Source organism: Oxyura jamaicensis, chromosome 4 (genome assembly GCF_011077185.1).
Source record: "Oxyura jamaicensis isolate SHBP4307 breed ruddy duck chromosome 4, BPBGC_Ojam_1.0, whole genome shotgun sequence".
In the NCBI taxonomy this organism is placed as follows: domain Eukaryota; kingdom Metazoa; phylum Chordata; class Aves; order Anseriformes; family Anatidae; genus Oxyura; species Oxyura jamaicensis.
The window spans coordinates 6,476,891-6,493,832 of record NC_048896.1 but is presented as its reverse complement, the minus strand read 5'-3'; positions in this window follow the sequence as shown (position 1 = coordinate 6,493,832).

Sequence of the window (16,942 nt, the reverse complement as noted above, 5' to 3'; positions counted from 1 at the left end):
CACCCATGCTGTGCAGGGACCAGGATGAGACTTCTGTGCACCGCTGCTCTTTGTAGAGAGCTTTATAAATACTCAGCCTCGAGCTATGGGTTTGGCAAGAGCAAAACGCCATCTGAACAAAATTGTCCTTGCTATCAGCGGCTCTGACGCTTGTGGAGGCTGCGGTGGCCGCAGTCTGCAGGTCAGTGCAGCCCCTTCAGGTCCTGCTCCTTCAGGGTGCATGGAGAGAGCTCAGGCTCAGTATAGAGGTTTTCAGATAAAAATCTGGGTTTTCCATGAAAAGGCAACAATTCCATGGGAAAAAAGTCAACCACTTTAAGAACACAATCAGGTTATCTGTAAAAAAAGCATTTCTGATGAAAATCTCCCATCAGTGCCAATGAAGAGGTAACAATTACTAATTTTCCTCAAAGCTAATGAGTGTGAGTCCGTATGACAGGGGAGAATTTAATCTGATGTGAAGTGAGGAAGAGAAGCAATGCTGATATTAATGTGTGACTAATTGATACCCAGAAGAACATTTGAAATTATTAAAAGGCATTTGATTTTTGCACAGGACAGTAAGAGGCTCATTGCCTATGATCGGTGCATCCTTTCCTTTCCTGCTTCAATTTGCCCAGAAAAAAATCTATCATGTCTGCAGTGTAGCTTGAGTGCTGCATAAAATCTCTGTGTCTGGAAATGTTATACAAAGAAATTCCTCCTGGACAGCGTGGGGGTTTGTGCGCAGCATGAGCAGGGGCGAGAAGCCTGGCAGAAATAAAATAGGCCCCGAACCACTGAAGCAGCTCCCCAAAGCAGTGCGGCTTGGACAGCAACCTCCAGCCGAAAACGAACCGTGATTAATAGGGTGCTCTTTGTTCTAATGAAAAACCCATTAAGGTCAGTGGCAGCATCTCTGAGCAGCACTAAATTGGAACGATGGAGACAGTAAAGTTAAAAATGAGCCATAATATTAATGTGGATAGTGAATTAATTGGGCAATTCCATAGGCAGTAAGTAAATCACACTGTTTAGCGTGGGATGGGGCACCTTGTGGCTCTCACCGCAGGGCGGCAGCACTGGCGACCCCAGCCCCCTGGCCACCTTCACCCCCACCTGGGTGCTGCCGAGGGTCTCCCCGAAGGGATGTGCCTCTTGTGCTGCTCTCCTGGGTGCTCCCCTGCTGGGCAACACGCTTGCTCCCATCTGCCCAACTGCTGCTTCCACTGTCCCGGCCAGCAAACGGAGAAAGGGAGCAATTCCCTATAAACGGAGCTCGTTAGCCACTGGGCTGATTACTTAGACCCGTTTCTGCTTCAACCTCTCCCATTTTTTGCAACTTTTGGCAGATGAGAAGCTGTGTATCTCCTCTTATCAATTAGCCACGTATGGCCCCTGTTGAAGGGAGGTTTCAGTAATCAGCCTACTCATCATTAGCTGTTTATCTGAAGTTCACAGTGTGGTAGAAAACTCCAGAGACATACTTGATGTAAGTTAAGAAACTTAATCATTGTGATAAAACTGCTCCGGGATTTGGACTTCACGTTTGAGGTGCACGTGGCGCTCTCGCGGCCGCTAGCTGCAGCAGATTATGCAGAGCTGACAAACCTTTTGGAAACAATACAAAAGATGAATTCGCGGTGGCCATTCTGAAGGAGCCTCTCAGAAAGTGATTACTGATGACACACACTTCTCCTTGTTCACAGCCCATGAAAAATCCTGCTTCTCAGAGCTGTGTGGCTGGCTCGGGGGACAGCTACCTCATTTCTGCCGTTGTGGCTCCCTTGTCAACAGAAGTTATTAACGGAGCCGGAGAATTTTATCCAAATGCTGGTTTCATCTTGATAAATAACAATTTCATGTCTGTGTTCTACTAGATGACTACAGTTTTATTTCAAATACTTAACTTCTTCAGAAACGCTTCCCTGTGCACAAAGTTTACCTCATCCACAGCATATGTGCTGAACCGCTTTTTTCGCCCAGCTTTGAATATCCGTGATGCACAGACCAAAGACATAATCCTCTACTATCATAAGTCACTTCTCCCAATAAAGAGCTACTTCCTACTGGGAGTGCTAAAATGTAATTGAAAGCTACGCGTGTGTTGGTGTCGCACAGAAAGCCATTTTATTAAAAATAGTTTAAGGCTGAAAGGGTTGTTAAGATCCAAAGTAATATTCCAGAGCTCCTCTCTGACGTGTGTGTAAGGAAACAACAGAGCGATAATGTCAGAAGCGAGCAGTCAGCGCCCCCATGCTCGCTGCTCCCAAGCCAGCCCCTCTGTCATGGCCACACAGGTAGCCCCGCTGCCATTGAGCCACACACCCATCCTCAAAAAGTGTAGTTTTATCTGAGATAAAAATAAATGTCACTCAGAGCTGCCGTATGGGTGCTAGCGCTGGATCCTGTGCTTATGGCACTGGATGGCTGCTCGGGGTAACGCGGACAATACTCTGCCAGCGGTTAATTTCAGCATGCCTAGTTAGAGGCAGGTACATTTGTGATTTCTGAGCTGTGGTAGGAAGGAGTGGACAAGGTCAGGCCCATGGTGTGGGCACAGCGTGAGGTGTTCCTCTGGGGACAGCAGAGCCCGAATGGCACCAGTCGGGAGCGCTGCGGTGGGAAACCTGCAGGCAGAAGGCAACTTTGGTGAAGATTGCTGCATTGTGCTGAGACTGTGTGAGCGGCCTAGACAGCTGATTATCATTGCTTAGTAAACCTGAAGTATTAACATGTTAAAAATTTCCATCCAAATCAATTCAGTTTAGTGTCACATGGGCCTCTTGCGTTGCTTTACACTGTCATCTGATATGTGCATTAATGTTGTTTACTTCCTAAAGCAAGTAAAGACAAAGTTGAATGTGACTAATCAGGAAGGAATCCATTAAACTGAAGAATTTTGGCACAGTTAATTTTTCTTTGATTATCATAAAATCTTCCACTGATGGTCTTTGCAATTAATCGCGCTGCAGTGGTGCAAGCATCATTTTCCCTTGTCCTCTGAGACCACCCATGTTTGGCAGGCTCAGTGTTGCAGGAAAGGGAGGATGGTGTCCTGGTCTCTCAGGTGTGTTGAGGTTTATTGAATTCCTGCGGCTCAGAGGATGGGGTTTTTGCCTGGTCCTTTCTTGTAATACCTCCACGCAGCTCTGGCTGCTTCCCTGCAGCTCTGGCTCAGCACTATGTACAGCCAAGCCGTGCACAGCTTCAGGGGCCTTTTAGCAAAAAAACAGCTATTTTAAAAATCAATAACACAAATAAAGTGAAACAAGATCAACATGATTGCCCATCTCTGTCCCAAACAGAAGGAAGCTGGGGAAAGCTCTGGAGATCAATGTTGGGGTTCACTTAGCAAAAACGTGGAGCTGTGGCTGCTGAGGGCTGCCTCCTAGCTGGGTGCTTCCTGGGGGGGTGGCGGGGGCGCACACAGACATCTGGGGCACCAGCTGCTGCCATCAGCAGAGCCTAAAGGTCTCGAGCCAATGCTGCACAGCTGCCCCCACTTGGGTGGGTATATAGGGGCAGCTGCTCAATGGGGCTATTGGGGGTTGCTCCTGGGTGTAAGGGGGTTTGGCCTGTGGGGCTGCTGGATCCTGGCAGGAGAGGAGGGGGGCTATGGGGCTAAGCATGTCCAGGTTTGCAGGGTGTTGTGAAGCAAGCATCAGCAAGAGGAAACTGGGAGAGATGCAGAGAAATGGAGGAGGCCATGGTGCCTGAGGGTGAGGTGGGAGCTGTGCTGGCTGCTGCCCAGATGGGGTTATCGCAGTGCTGTGTTACCTGTTCCCATAGAGGAAATGGCACCTGGGCTGTGTGCCCACGCTGTGGTAGTGGTTGAGGATCTCTTCCTGCCCCTTGGCAGCTTCCTCTTGCCCTGTGCAATGGCACATGGGCTGTGAGTGGGATGCAGAGGGGAGGTGTCAGTGTACTGGTGGTGAGGTGCTGCGGTGTGCGCCGCTCACCTGTGTGCAAAGGGGGCTGGCACTGAGGGATGGGGGCACAGCACTGTGATGGGCACCATCCCAGCACCATCTGCGATGACCCTCCTGGCCGAGCTGCTCAGCCTGGGCTTAATGTGCCAGGTCCTTCCCCGGAGAGGCCTCAGCCAGCAGATGGGAATTCCTGGGAGGTTGCTGCTGGCTCTGCGGCAGCCGTTGGTTTGAGTTTGTGCAGTTTTTGCCCTGTAAGAAACTGCTTGCTAAAGAAAGCATATTTTTCTTGCTTACTGGGAGTTCCTGTTTGTCATTTTTATAAATCAGTGTTTATTGGCCTAATTATTGTAAATGCAGAGCCCAATAAAGGTGACTGTGATTGCAATATCTGGTAATGAATTTTATAACAAACCTGCTGAGCTTGAAAGCTGCCAGCAGGAAAGACATTATGTCAGGCTAATGACAGACAGGAGAAACGTTCCCTGCTAAGCTCTATCCAGAGCGTGAAGGATCTCTGGAGGAGGCTGCTGGGGTCCTGCAGGCCCCCCCTGTGCTGCACCCCAAAGCTTGTGGGTCTTCTTGCAAGTGCCCCCCTCCTCCTGGGGGGTGCTCCAGGTACCCAGGAGGGAGGACTGTGGGAAGGCACGGCTCCTGCCAGGCCTGGGCCCTGCTCTGGGCACTCAGACACAGGCCAGCAGCACCCAGGGGTGCTCCTCTCTCTGCTCCAGCTCCCCCAATTTACTTAATTGTGCCACGCAAGTGCTGCAAATGCATGCAAGTGCACGAGGCATGAGGAAAGCAGCTTAAACAGCACCTAAAGCTAGCTCAACTCAAACTGCTGTAAATAGATTAATTTAAAAAATCAATTGAGCTCTGCAGGGGCAGACTTTCCAATAGAGATGCATGTTAGCATGCTGGTGCCTGCTCTTGCCTCCTGCCCTTACCCATGCCCTGTTGTGGGAGCAGCATCCCCTCCCTGCCCTGTGTCCCCCAGCCTGTGCCTGGCTCTGTGTGGGGCTCCCCCATGGCCACCCTGATCCCCTGCCCATACAGCTGAGGAGCTCCTTCCCTGGGGAAAGGAATGTTGCTCCAGAAAGGTGATGGTCTGGGGCAGTTATGGGCCAGGCGGGGGTGTTTAGGAAGCTCTGAGTGGTGATGCTATCAAAGGTGATCACAAGTGTGTGATCTCCAGGCAGCATAAAGCTCTGCTGCTTCCCAAAGTCTCCCAGTGTGGATCTGCCTCTGTGTTTCAAAACTACAAGTGCTTGGCTGTAGGCTTTTAGTTCATGTGTTACAGCTGTCAGCTCTGCTGAGCCCAGGTTTGGGCTGTTCTGTTTGGTCAGCACAGAAATTGGGGTGACTTGCGAGGTCCAGATCAGACCTGGAGCATGGTTTCATGCAGCTTCAGAGCCTGGGTTTGGGTGGTTTGATTTAATTCACCCACCAGCTGGAATCAAGTACAAAAGGGAAAGAATAAAGACTAGAAGAGAACACATTTTCTCTTAAATAATGCAGAGAAACACAGGGGAGGAGGCTGTACAAATGTGATTTAGCCCTCTGCCCCTGTTATTTGCTCCCAGTCCTAAGCGTGCCCCATCTGTGTCTCATGGGGCTGAGGGAATTGCTTGCCCTCTGCAATGCACAGGTGCGGCAGGCACGGAGCTGCCTCTCCCAAACCGCCACCGAGGGACTCAAGCTGCTTTTTTTGTATCTTTCATATTTGGTTGGCAGCTGCTGTGTTTGACGCTACTTGATGTGAGACCAAATTGCATTAACTGGAACATATTTAGTGGAATAAGCTGGGGGGGAGATTGTGCTCAGGGGCTGTCTGCAGAAACCTGTGCCTGTAGAAGGTGTCTGAGCTCCTCGGGGGGCTCCTGGAGCAGTGGGCAGAAGGAATCCAAACCCTGGCATTGCTCAGGGGCTGGGGGTGCTCACCCAACACCTGCTGCCCTTGCAGCCCCTCCCCATTCCCCAAAGGATCTCCCAGCGAGACCCATTGATGTATTTGTCAGTGCTATCTACTGTGCAGTGAGGGCACTTGGTCTTCAGCGGATGACATCTTCAGTAGCGTGGCTGATAAGCAGCAGACAGGGCACCTCAAGAAAGCGTGCAGAGAAGTATTGGAGATGGCTGGATAAACATGTAGCAAGTGCTGTACTAATAGCACTAACAAAAAAGCAAGCTGTGGATTTAGTGTTCCTGCACCTAAAACTTGCCTAGGAGGGAACAACAGCACAGAAAAGATGCAGACAGAAGAAATCCTTGCTGCTGGAAGCAAGAAATCAGAGGCAGGAGGCCGGTGTTACATGGTTGTGCTCAGCTACCTGCCAAGAATATTGTCAGGGCAATATCCTGCCCTGCTCCACCTCTGAGCGCTGTTATTTCATTAATCTCATGTCATCTCCGTCTTTGCTGATACAGTTGCAATATTGCAGAAATCCCTGCTCGCGGCTCCCGAGGAGGAGCGGATCCAAGACGCTGGCAGAGCGCTTCCCTCTGCTCCGTGCAGGCAGCAGTTGTGAGCCCCACAGCTGCCAGCAGGCTGGCCGTTTCTCATGTCCTCCTGAGCTCTTGCACGCAGGGATGCCTGTAAAGCAGCTTGCACAAACGCAACCAGTTATTGTTATCAAGCCCTTCAAAATCTCAGGGAAATTCAGCAAGGTCTAGATGAAGATGCATCCCCATAGCAGACACCAAAATGTCATAGCATGTTGGCCAATGCTGGCAGCAGTTTTTGGTGGTGCTGAGCGTCATTTCCAAATCTGTGTGCACAGCTCCCTCAGGCACACCTTCTCCTCCCCAGTTCCCTACACAGACCTTGTGCTGCTCTCGCGCTCTCTTCCATGCTAGCCTCCCGGGGCTGGCATGTTGGCCCCTCTGTCTCTTCCACCTTCTGGTGGCTGGGGACGGACCCTGCTGTTGTGGCTGTGATTTGTGGAGTCTCATTAGCTGCAGACAGATAAGGAGTCAGGTGAATTCTTCCCTCTGACTCCTAAAATGCCATTTTAATGCATAATGTATGTTTGGGGGTAAATCTGCTCTCATCTAGATGTGGCGTAGAGCATGCCGCTGCATCCTAAGTGTGTTATTACAGGAACCAGTGCCCGTGCCATGTGAATGATGTGTCTAACGAGCATGGTGTGAGGAGCAGGGCTGACACCTTCCCTCTGTCATGCCAGCACAGCCTCCATTAGCTGCACGAGGGATTTCTCTCCCAGGCGCAGTAGTGACAAATTACAGGATCGATAGAGAGGCTGATCTGTGGTCTAATCTTTCTCAGCCCTGGTAAGCCCAGAATTGATCCAGATCTAATCTTGCTGATCCTGGACAAACCCAGGAGCAGATCCAGATTCTAATGTAACATATCCTGTGCAAATCCAGAATAGCTCGATCGATGTCCTCGTGTCATCGCTCCAGTTCCTCCTTGCTTTGAAGGGGTTTATCTGCGTTATCTGCCCCTTTATGTGTAAGGCGATTGAACCGGTCATCCTGATTAATTCCCAGTCATTAGTGACTGGTGTCTCTTTCCAAAGACTGCAGTGCTTTGCTCCAGCTGTGGAGCAGTGGGATTTCTGTGTGTAATCCTGATATGATAGGAGGATGTTGAATTCTGACTGGGGATCGATGCCCCATCAGTTCCTCCCTCACCTTAGCTGTGAATGAGTTCTCTGTTGTCAAAGGCTGTGATGGAGCTCTTGCTGTCTGGAGAAGGTGTACTCTGCATCGATAAGGCTTCTGTGCATGTCTGGGGTGCTCCTTGGTCTCCTTTCAGGCTGTGGAAGTCTCCTTTATCCTCTGCCCATGCCTTCACTGGGGAGAAGGGCTGTGATATCTGACTGTCTCCTTGCTTTACCACGTTGCCCTGAAAAGCTGGTCCCTGCGGCCCGCTGGCCTCGCACACAGCCTGTGCCGGCAGGCTTGGGCTCCTCCAGAGGGAGGAGCAGCAGACCTGTGTGCAAGTCAAGGGCCGTCTTGCAACTCTAATAACTTCAGGGAAGAAAAAAAAAAAAAAAGCAATTACCTTCTGGGCAGAATTTCTCCAGCCTTTACTTAGCTCACTGGGGAATTTGTCAGGAACTAGTACTGCAGTTTTATTCAGCTATTCCTGAGTTATACCAGCACAGGGAAAATGGCATGTCTCACAGCTTGATGTTTTTCTGATGTCTTTCTTTGCTCTCGGGTTTAAAAAAATAAAAAATACCAGACCCCAAAGATCAGTCTTCAAAACGTAAAACTTGTCCTTAGCTTAATTCAGTGGAGACTCAAACAGCTGCTCCTGCATCTTGGAGAAAAGAGGCCTTGTGCTATTAATATGTCTACAGAAATTGGAAGTAGAAATATGAAGGTCCCCTGCCTCCAGCGAGCCGCTCCCTGTGCCTCTGGCCCTGCAGCACCGTGGGATGGGGCTGATCGTGGTGTGAGCATCCTGCCCCTGCTGGGCTTTGTCATGGTGATGGTGCTGCTGGTCATGGTGCTGTCACAGCGGGACGGAGCTCCAAGGATCCCTGTCCTATGCTGCAGGTGCTTTTAGGGGGCCTGCACTTGGGTAACGGGTGGCTGTGGGGACTGGATCCTGGTGGCTTTGGGCCAGGGAGAGCTACAGCTGCAGGCTGGACCCGCGTCCTGCAGAGTGCTCTGAGCTGGAAAGCTTCGGCAGAGTAAATATAACCTGGGAGGTTCTCAAATCCTCCAGAAGTGTTCTTGCAGAAAGCAGGCTGTTCCCCCTTCCTCCCCTCAAACAGGAAATAATTCCAAATTCATCCAAGTGTGCTTTTCTAATCAAATGGGCTACTTGGTGCTCCTGAATCCAAGGGAGGGGGCTGGAGCCCAAATAAAGCAGACCTCCTTCTCAGCGCTGTGTTGGCGAGATGGCTCTCCCATGGCTGAATCCATCTGCATTCCTTCTCGGTGTTAGCAGGGGCACCTTCCCCTGCAGCTGGGCACTTCCCTTCCCAGACTTCGCTGCTGCATGAGGAGGAGGCTGAATGCCGGAGCAGCCCAGGTTTCTATGGCAGTGTGTGCGGCAACCGCTTTCCTTATCTTTCCAACTTGATCGGGAGAAATTGCTTTTGTCAATTTTAATTTCAGCTGAGCTGAGCAGGATAAACAAAGGGAGGTGCAGGCGAAGCAGATGGTTTGTCACAGAGCAAGCAGCAAGTAGGAAGACTGCAGCTTTTTACAGCCTGTAATGGCCTTTCCTTGCATCTAGCTATCCATCAACATATAGTTCCTGAAATAACTGGGCTTGTACGATATATCTGAAGTACCCACATTACAGCAGGTCTGGAATACCCAGTCCATGGAAATTTTGGCAAAGGCTGGCAGCATACATGCCAGCCTTCTGTAGGTGCTGGCTCCTCACCTGGAAACCCCTCTGCTGGTGGGACACGGCTGGGTGCTGGGTGCCTGCCCCACAGCACGGGGGGCTCAGGCAGGGCTGGCTGCAGCCAGGCGGCCGTTCCCGCTCCGACACTTCTGCCATGGCACCGTGTCCCAAGCAGCTGGGGGGATGTGATTTTTCTCAGAGCTTGTGCTCTCTGAGCGCAGTGCAGATTGGTGGATATTTGTTTCAATAAGAACCATGCTGGTGTTTGCAAACCCTTTTAAATTGCTCTCAGCAAGCGCTTCTGCATCTGCAGAAAAGCCTGCTTGCGGAAAAGCCTGCAGAAAGAAGAGGTCTTGGGGGCGGCAGTAGGAGCCTGAATCCTTGCCAGGTTTCCGTCCTGCAGAGTGCCGGGGCCGGAACGGGGACGAGCTGTGTCTGGCTGCTGCGAGCAGTGGCAGGCAGTCTCTGTGCCAAAATGTCCCCATTAAAGCATCCCTGTGCAATTTCAAATAATGAGCAAATATGAAGAAAACCAAAGTATGTTTGAACTTTATTAATGAACAGAAAGAGGGCTAAATGTTTCCTATAAACTGTTTGCTGCAAACACACAGAATACCAAGAATAGCTCTGGCCTCTGGAGCTCAGGTTTCTGCAAGTGCCCTAAGCCATGAAAATCTCCCCGCATTCGTGATGGCAGCAGCCAGTTCCTGGGGGGCAAAGCTGCTGGTGGTGGCTGTGATTTTGGGAGATAGGCAGCTGCTCGTCAGAATCTGAGCCAGTGCCTTATGTTCATACACATGTGGGCAGGAACATCCCGCTTGGGGAGAGTGGCAGGGAGCTGGTATGTGGGGCTGGTGTGTGCTGCTGGCCTTGCTTGTGCAAGGCAGGGAAAGCAAGGGTACAGTCCTGGGCTTGGAATAAAACTGCTCAAAGGAGAGCTGTTTGAGTGCTGCTCCCAGGGGCAAAATGGCACGCATTAAAGAGGACAGTCCCCATGGCGTTTGTGTGCATTGTGAGATACCTATTTATTTATTTCCCCTTGCATGCAGTTTACAGGAGGCTGAGCAGTAGCATTGCTAGTGCCTGTTCAGATAAGCATGGTCCTTAGGGCTGGGGCACCACACAAAGGCACAGCGCTGGAAGCTGGGAGCGCCTGTGGGGATCTTGTACCGCCAGCCTCGCTAGCACAGTCGGGCACCCTGAGCAGAGCCCAGATGAGGCTTTGTTTGCAGAGGCAGGTGGAATTTCAGCGAGATGCATTTCCATTATTCAGGGCTTCAAACCTGATCCTGGCAGGGACTGGTTGCTCTGTCTGTCCCCATGGATGGCTGCAGCAGGATCCATCAGCCCTCGCTGCCCTGATCCAGACTGCCACCTGCAACCTTCCTGGGTCAGATATGGGCTTAGGGATGTCCCCTGAGGGTGACAGGGGCCCCACAGGCACTGGCTCGTGATAGTGGCTTCCTCTCCTGGGAGCCTCAGCTGTGACCCAGTGGCAGTCCTGGCTCCATGCGCCCCCAGATTTGACTGCTGAGCTAATTGGATTGATAATTGAAGTAAATGATGATGGTGGGGTTGGGGTGCATTTTAAATCTGAGTGTATTTCATGTAGCGTTTCACATAACTCTGCCACGCGCTCTGGTCTGTAATTGCTGCTTTTCCCTTTGAACGTGGTACTTGCCTCAACTTTAATGATTATTTACTACAGGGCTGCAGAAGAGCTCACTGGGCTGAATCACGGTCTCCATGCCTGCTGTGCGAGGGCTGTCAGAGCAGGGTGGGGAGCAGGCCCAGGAGCATGAAGCACCAAGCTGTGGTACTGCGTTCTCTAGGATCTCCACCCAAACCAATGGCAAACACGGAGCCTTGCAGAAAAGAGTGCCTGGGGCTTGTAGGGGCTGGAGAAATGCATGGAGGGAGGCAGCTGAAGTTATTCTCCCATCAGACAGCTCTTGCAGACAACCTACAGGTCATATGGGAAACAGGCAGAGGTGGGCAGTGCTTTGGCCTCGCATGGTGCCTTCAGGTGAAGGATTTCTGTTCCTTTTCCAGACATCTGGCATGAGAGGACCCTGGCCACTGTGGCAGTGTCTGTGCTCTGCATCTCACTACTCTGAGCAGGGCTGCGGTGATGGCAGTGGTTTCCTGTCCTTGTGAAAGCTGCCCAGCAGCATCCATGGGGCATACTCTGCTGCTCCTGGGCATGCAATGCACCAGAGCTAATCCTGCTCAACAGGCAGTGCCTCTGCCAGGTGTGGTGCCACATCTCCCCCTTGCTTTTTGGGGTGGCTCACAGTTGTGGAAATACTGATTTTTCCGCAAATGCCCTCGAATGATCCCCTTGGGATCACATTACCTATAAACAAGACAAACTTGGAGAACAGATGCATCTCTTACTGTTAATAGACTAAAATTATAGATGATCACAAAATAGCAGTGTACAGAATAAATATAGCCGTGATGTAAATTACTTTTTCCTCTATTTCCTTCCATTAGCCAGGGACCATTTATCCTGGCAGAGCTCTGTCCCTGGGAAGCGTCCGGGCTGGATGTGGAGCTGCAGGCGATGTAAGTGCTGTGTAAGGTAGCGCTCCTGATGGACTGAGACGAGATGAAGGGTAGAAATCAGAGGGGTTGTGGGATGGAGGACTCTACCTGCCACGTTATCTCCAGTTCTTTTTAAGGGGGTTGGGGGGGGGAGTTCTTCCTATCTGATTTGTGCTCGCCTGTCCTGGTCATCCCTTTCTCCAGAGAGGGTTATGGCCAGCAGACCAGTGAGGAAAGTTTGCAGCATTGGCAATAACATTGCAATACAGGAGTGATCCCTTGAACAAGATTATTGCTCATTTTACCAGGCACAGTGTTAATAAAACACTGCATAAGTAATTCTCAGCCTGATCCAAGCAACATATCTTGTGGCCCAGCTGCACTCCCTTCTATCATGTTGGAAGATAGGGTGGCATCAGCAGAGGGACACATTTGTACCTGACCACATGGGCAGCCCAGATCTTCCTCCTACTGTCCAAGGGGATGAATGAGGTGAGCAGTTGGATGGGCTCAGGCACCGCTGCCACCTCCCTGCTGTGTCCTTCTCTGAAGGACGGGGTTGGTGCTGGCCACTGCTGTGGTGGCATTGGCCTGTCTGGGGGGCAGCTCTGTCCTGCATCAGGCACACCAGACACCCGCCCTGCAGCATGATGGGTGGCCTGTCGAGGGACTGCATTTTCCTGTGTTCAGCCCACAGGGGCTGTGGCTGACTGGTGCCGGAGGTGACATCCTGTTGCCAGCAGGAGCGGGAGCAGATACAGTCCATGGGAAGAGGAGTGGAAGAGTGGGCTGGGCTGCTGGAGGAGCACTTTGTCCTGGCATTCCTGCTAGAAATGAGTCCAGGAATTTGTAGTGAGGATGCACCTGAGACAAAGACAGAGACAAGGCTGCTGCAATGTGCCTGTGCCTCAGCAGTACAGGATCCAGCAATCCTGCGTGCACACTGGTGCTCGGATCAGACATGTTGAGTGCTTTGCATGGCACTGGGTGGGCGCTGAGGCTTCTAACATTGGCTCGGGGAGTCCCGGGCAGGATCCGGCCCCTGCTGGGATGCTGTTGTCCCACAGCTAAGGAGCAAGTGCTGCTGCTGATACCCCAGGCTGGGACCTCTGCTCCACGCTGTCCATCTGGCGTCTTTCTGAGACACCGTGCTCGTTTTTTTGCAATGCCAAAATAAATCCTAGCAGACTATTAATCATTGGCTTGGAACAGCATCCACCCCAGGTTCAGCACGGTGAGCGATGCCAGCCCTTTCCCCCACACCGTGTCTGACATCGTGTAGCTATTTGAAAAGGCCATAATTACAGCAATTGTTAGGCGTTTTTCCTAGCCTCTTCTCCCTTCTCTCGTAGGTAACGTTACATGACAAAAGGCTTTCCCTGCTGTGTACAGTCCCCACGTGCTCTCCTGATCATGGCCAGTAGCCCGGCTGCGTTACTGGGTGGGAACAGCAGGCTCACAGTGGGCAGGGTGCAAATCTCAGTTTTGTGGGGGAAAATGATGCACACATCAATGCAGGGAGGAAAAGCTGGAGTTCTGTGTGATTTTCGTACATCTGCAGTTGCAGAAGTGGCAGGGGGGTGTGAGGGGAGAGGGAAGCGCTGGAACTGGTGCCTGGGCTGCTAATTGACGGTTGTAGGACACAGGCAGGCAGGGCTGGAAATGCCGAACTGCGGGAAGCTGCTAAGTCAATACCAGTGAGGAACCACAGCCAAATTCCCTGATACGGGCGTCCTGGTGGGATGGAGCTGGGGGCTGCTCCTCAGCTGGTGCTGCGCATCTCCATCGGCTTCACCGGAGCTGGGACAAAGCATACCAGCTGAGGAGCGCTTCCTAAATCTCCCTCTTAGCGTTCAGCACTGCAGTGGCAGGAGGTACTGTCCCAGAAATGCGCTCTCCTGCCTGTTGGCATGCTGGGCAAGCGTGTTGTGGCTTGGGACTGTCTCCAGGTAAAAGCAAGAGAACATTTGGGAGCTGTCAGCTCTCTGCCGGTGCCAGGTATTTAATTTCTGCTGGAAGAAGGGAGCATCGCAGTCTATTTCCCATCCCGTGGGGTCATCAGCAGAGTAAATAGTGTGCTCGAACAAAGGGAGGAGAAAAGAAGAAAGGAAAATGTAGAATAAGGGCTTTAGTTATGTTTGCAACAATTCTGAAAGGTGGAATGGCTGCTGCTGGAGCTGCTGCACAGTTTGCTAACCTCTGCGTTAGCCATGTAGCAGTGCAGATGGGAGATATTACACTGTGCAGTTTCTCTAAATCATTCTCGTTCCGCAGGTGCCTCTATTCCCCCAACCTTCACAGTGTTTTTGTCCACTCAAGGACCTGGAGACTGAATAAGAGATGCTGTTTGTGAGCGAAGTAGAAAGCAGTGATTCTCCCATCACCTCGGATAACCTTCATTGTCAGGCAGATCTCCAGCAGAGAGAAGTTTGGTTGCCTCTTAATTCATCCATGACATCGCTGCCTTGTAAACCTAAGGCCGTCTGTTCTTCACCTGCGTGGGTAACCATGTGCATGGTCTGTAAGTCAGGCAGGCATCCAAAGAGCCATCCTGAAGGTCCAGTACGCGATGGAGCACCGAGCTGCACTGCAGCGCTCCCCCGGCTGTGCTCCTGCACTCAGGCTGAGGGCACAGCTTGCAATTTCATTGTGCTGAGTTTTCTGCCCTCCTTCATCTCTCCTCCTTGCTTTTAATCTTTGCTTAACTTGTTGTGCAGGCAATTGCATGGCATTTAGTGCGCAGTGATGTGTGTTTGGGGCCTGAGCTGGAAATACAGCTCATTATCTGGAGTGGATAATATTAAGCACTTTTCTCTGTTGGCCATTTGATCACAAGGTTATCCTGTTTGATGGTTTCATGCTCTGGAATTGATTGCATGGGAAATATTTAGCCAGCATGGCTGGAACGCCTGCTTCCCCGCAGGCTGCAGGTGCGGGTGTGTCGCTGTGCCCCGATGCCAGAGGGGACAGGGGAACAACTTGGGGGTGACCAGTGGGCAGGTGCCTGCACCACACTGGGGCCAGGCAGCCGTGTGCTGTGGGCTTGCAGCTGGAGCAGGGCTCCGGTTCTCTTTCACTGCCTCTGCAGTGTGCTGGCACAGGGGCAAGGGATGCCCGTGGGACACCTCTGCACCCCACTTGGTCATGGCTGCTTTGCTGACACAGCTGGCACAGATGCCCATTACGGCGGTAGCTTTTCATAACATGTCCTCTGGGAGCTGGCCTGGGAAGCAGTGATGGCTGCTTTACATAGGCCACTGAGCCGCCGTCAGGTGATAAATGCTGGGTACCAGCAGCTGGGCACAGGCCAGCGAGGCAGAGGTGAAAGGCTGCATTGCCCACTGCAGCCCCCTAAATTGCACAGCGTTTTTTCCTTTCTATACTTAATAGACCATACTGGAATCAGAGTGGTTAATCACACAGGCTGCCCTCTCATTAATATTGCCCCATGCCTGCTGCTGAGGGCAAATGCCTGCCGAGCCCCTCAGCTGCACGTGTTTGGGCTGGCAGACACAGAGGTGCCAGGTGCAGCATGGCTTCTCGGCACTGCCATTGCTCACACCACATGCATCCTTGCTGGGTCTGCTGGACCCAGTTTTGAGCTTGGTCCTGCTGGTCAGCCTGCTGGAGCTAACTGCATCCTCCCAAAATTGAAGTGGCTGCTGGGGGCAGCTGGCCTTCTGCCTGTGAAGCTGCCCGTCACTGAGCACACCAGAGCTGCCCTGGGGCCTCCGGCTGTGCAGGTGTCCCCCCGAGACCTTTATTTCATCTTCAGCACCGCGTCTTGCTGCAGGCAGGCTGTGTGCACTGGCAGCGGGTCCAGTGTGCTTTGTCTGGACCAACACCAGTGCGAGAGCAGAGAATTAGCCCTGCACCTGCCACTTTTTTAATATAGGCTTTAAATCTGATTATAACTGCCTGTCTGGCTCTGTATTATGTGCTTCATGATTATTCAGCATTATGTAATCTTTGATAAAAGATGCTGTATCAGTAAAAGTGAATTAAACTATTGAGTGATAGGAGTTTATTGAATTCCTTGGAGTGATGCTGTCCTGTCTTTGGCACTTTAACCTCTCCTGCAGAAGGAGCGTGCCAGACACTGCCCTTGCTAACAGCCAGAAAACCCTGCTGACTTTGGGGGAATTGCAGGAGTACAAATAAAGTTAGATTTCAGCTTACAAAGACAGTTTTTTATGGTCTAAAGACTCAATATTTCACAGCAGCAGTCCCTTATCTGTGCTATGTGCAAACAGCTAGCAGAGTTACTGGGATGGATGTCTGCAAGTACCGCAGATGTCCGAGTGCTCAATAAAGTTTGGCTCTTAGAGGGCTGACAGGCAGCGCTACTCAGGCTGTCCTCATTCCAAAACCTCTTGAGAGTGGACGTGCACTGAACTTCCATATAATAGGCAACAAAATGTTTAATTGTAAGCTAAATATTTTGTCTTGTTTTCCAAACACCCCCCAACAAATATAAAATGTATTTTTCTCCTTTTTAGGTCTCCCCTTTCTCCACGCATGGCAGATGTCTGATGGCTGAATGGTCTAGGCATTTTGCTCTGAGTTTTCCTATTTCTTCATTTCTCTATGCTACAGTTTTTCTAGTTTGCTGTGATATTAGAAACATTGCTAGGGGAAAAAAAAAAGCACAGACCTAAACCATAACTCCTGACACCCAGATGCTTTGAAAAGCTTTCAAGTTTTTTAGAAATGGATAAGCAAAGAAAGGAAGAAATAAACCTACATCATTTATTTTCCTTCACTTAGCAGCTAAAGGGGAAAAACAACTGTTCAGAAATGCTACATGCAGAATTATAAGAATGGTTCCAAAAAATAAAAAGAAAGTTCTTTGTTTAAAATGAATTTTGAAATTTTAAAATATTTTTTACACAGGGTCTTCACTTCCACATTGCAGGCTGTGAGATGGACTGGGGGTCTGTGCCTGCCCCCTGTTGCGGTAGGGGCCCACTTGGTGGCTCAGTGTCCCAGGGCACTGAGGTGGGTGCCCAAAGCCTCCTGGCTTCTATTTGGTGTGACACAGAGGACAGCAGGAGGTCCTTGTGCCTTCCAGGGGCGAGGGTGCTGGTGGCAGAGGCTGCTGCCCTCCTTGTGTCCCCTCCCACTGCTGCCACAGCCTCACCCCATGCCTGGCCTC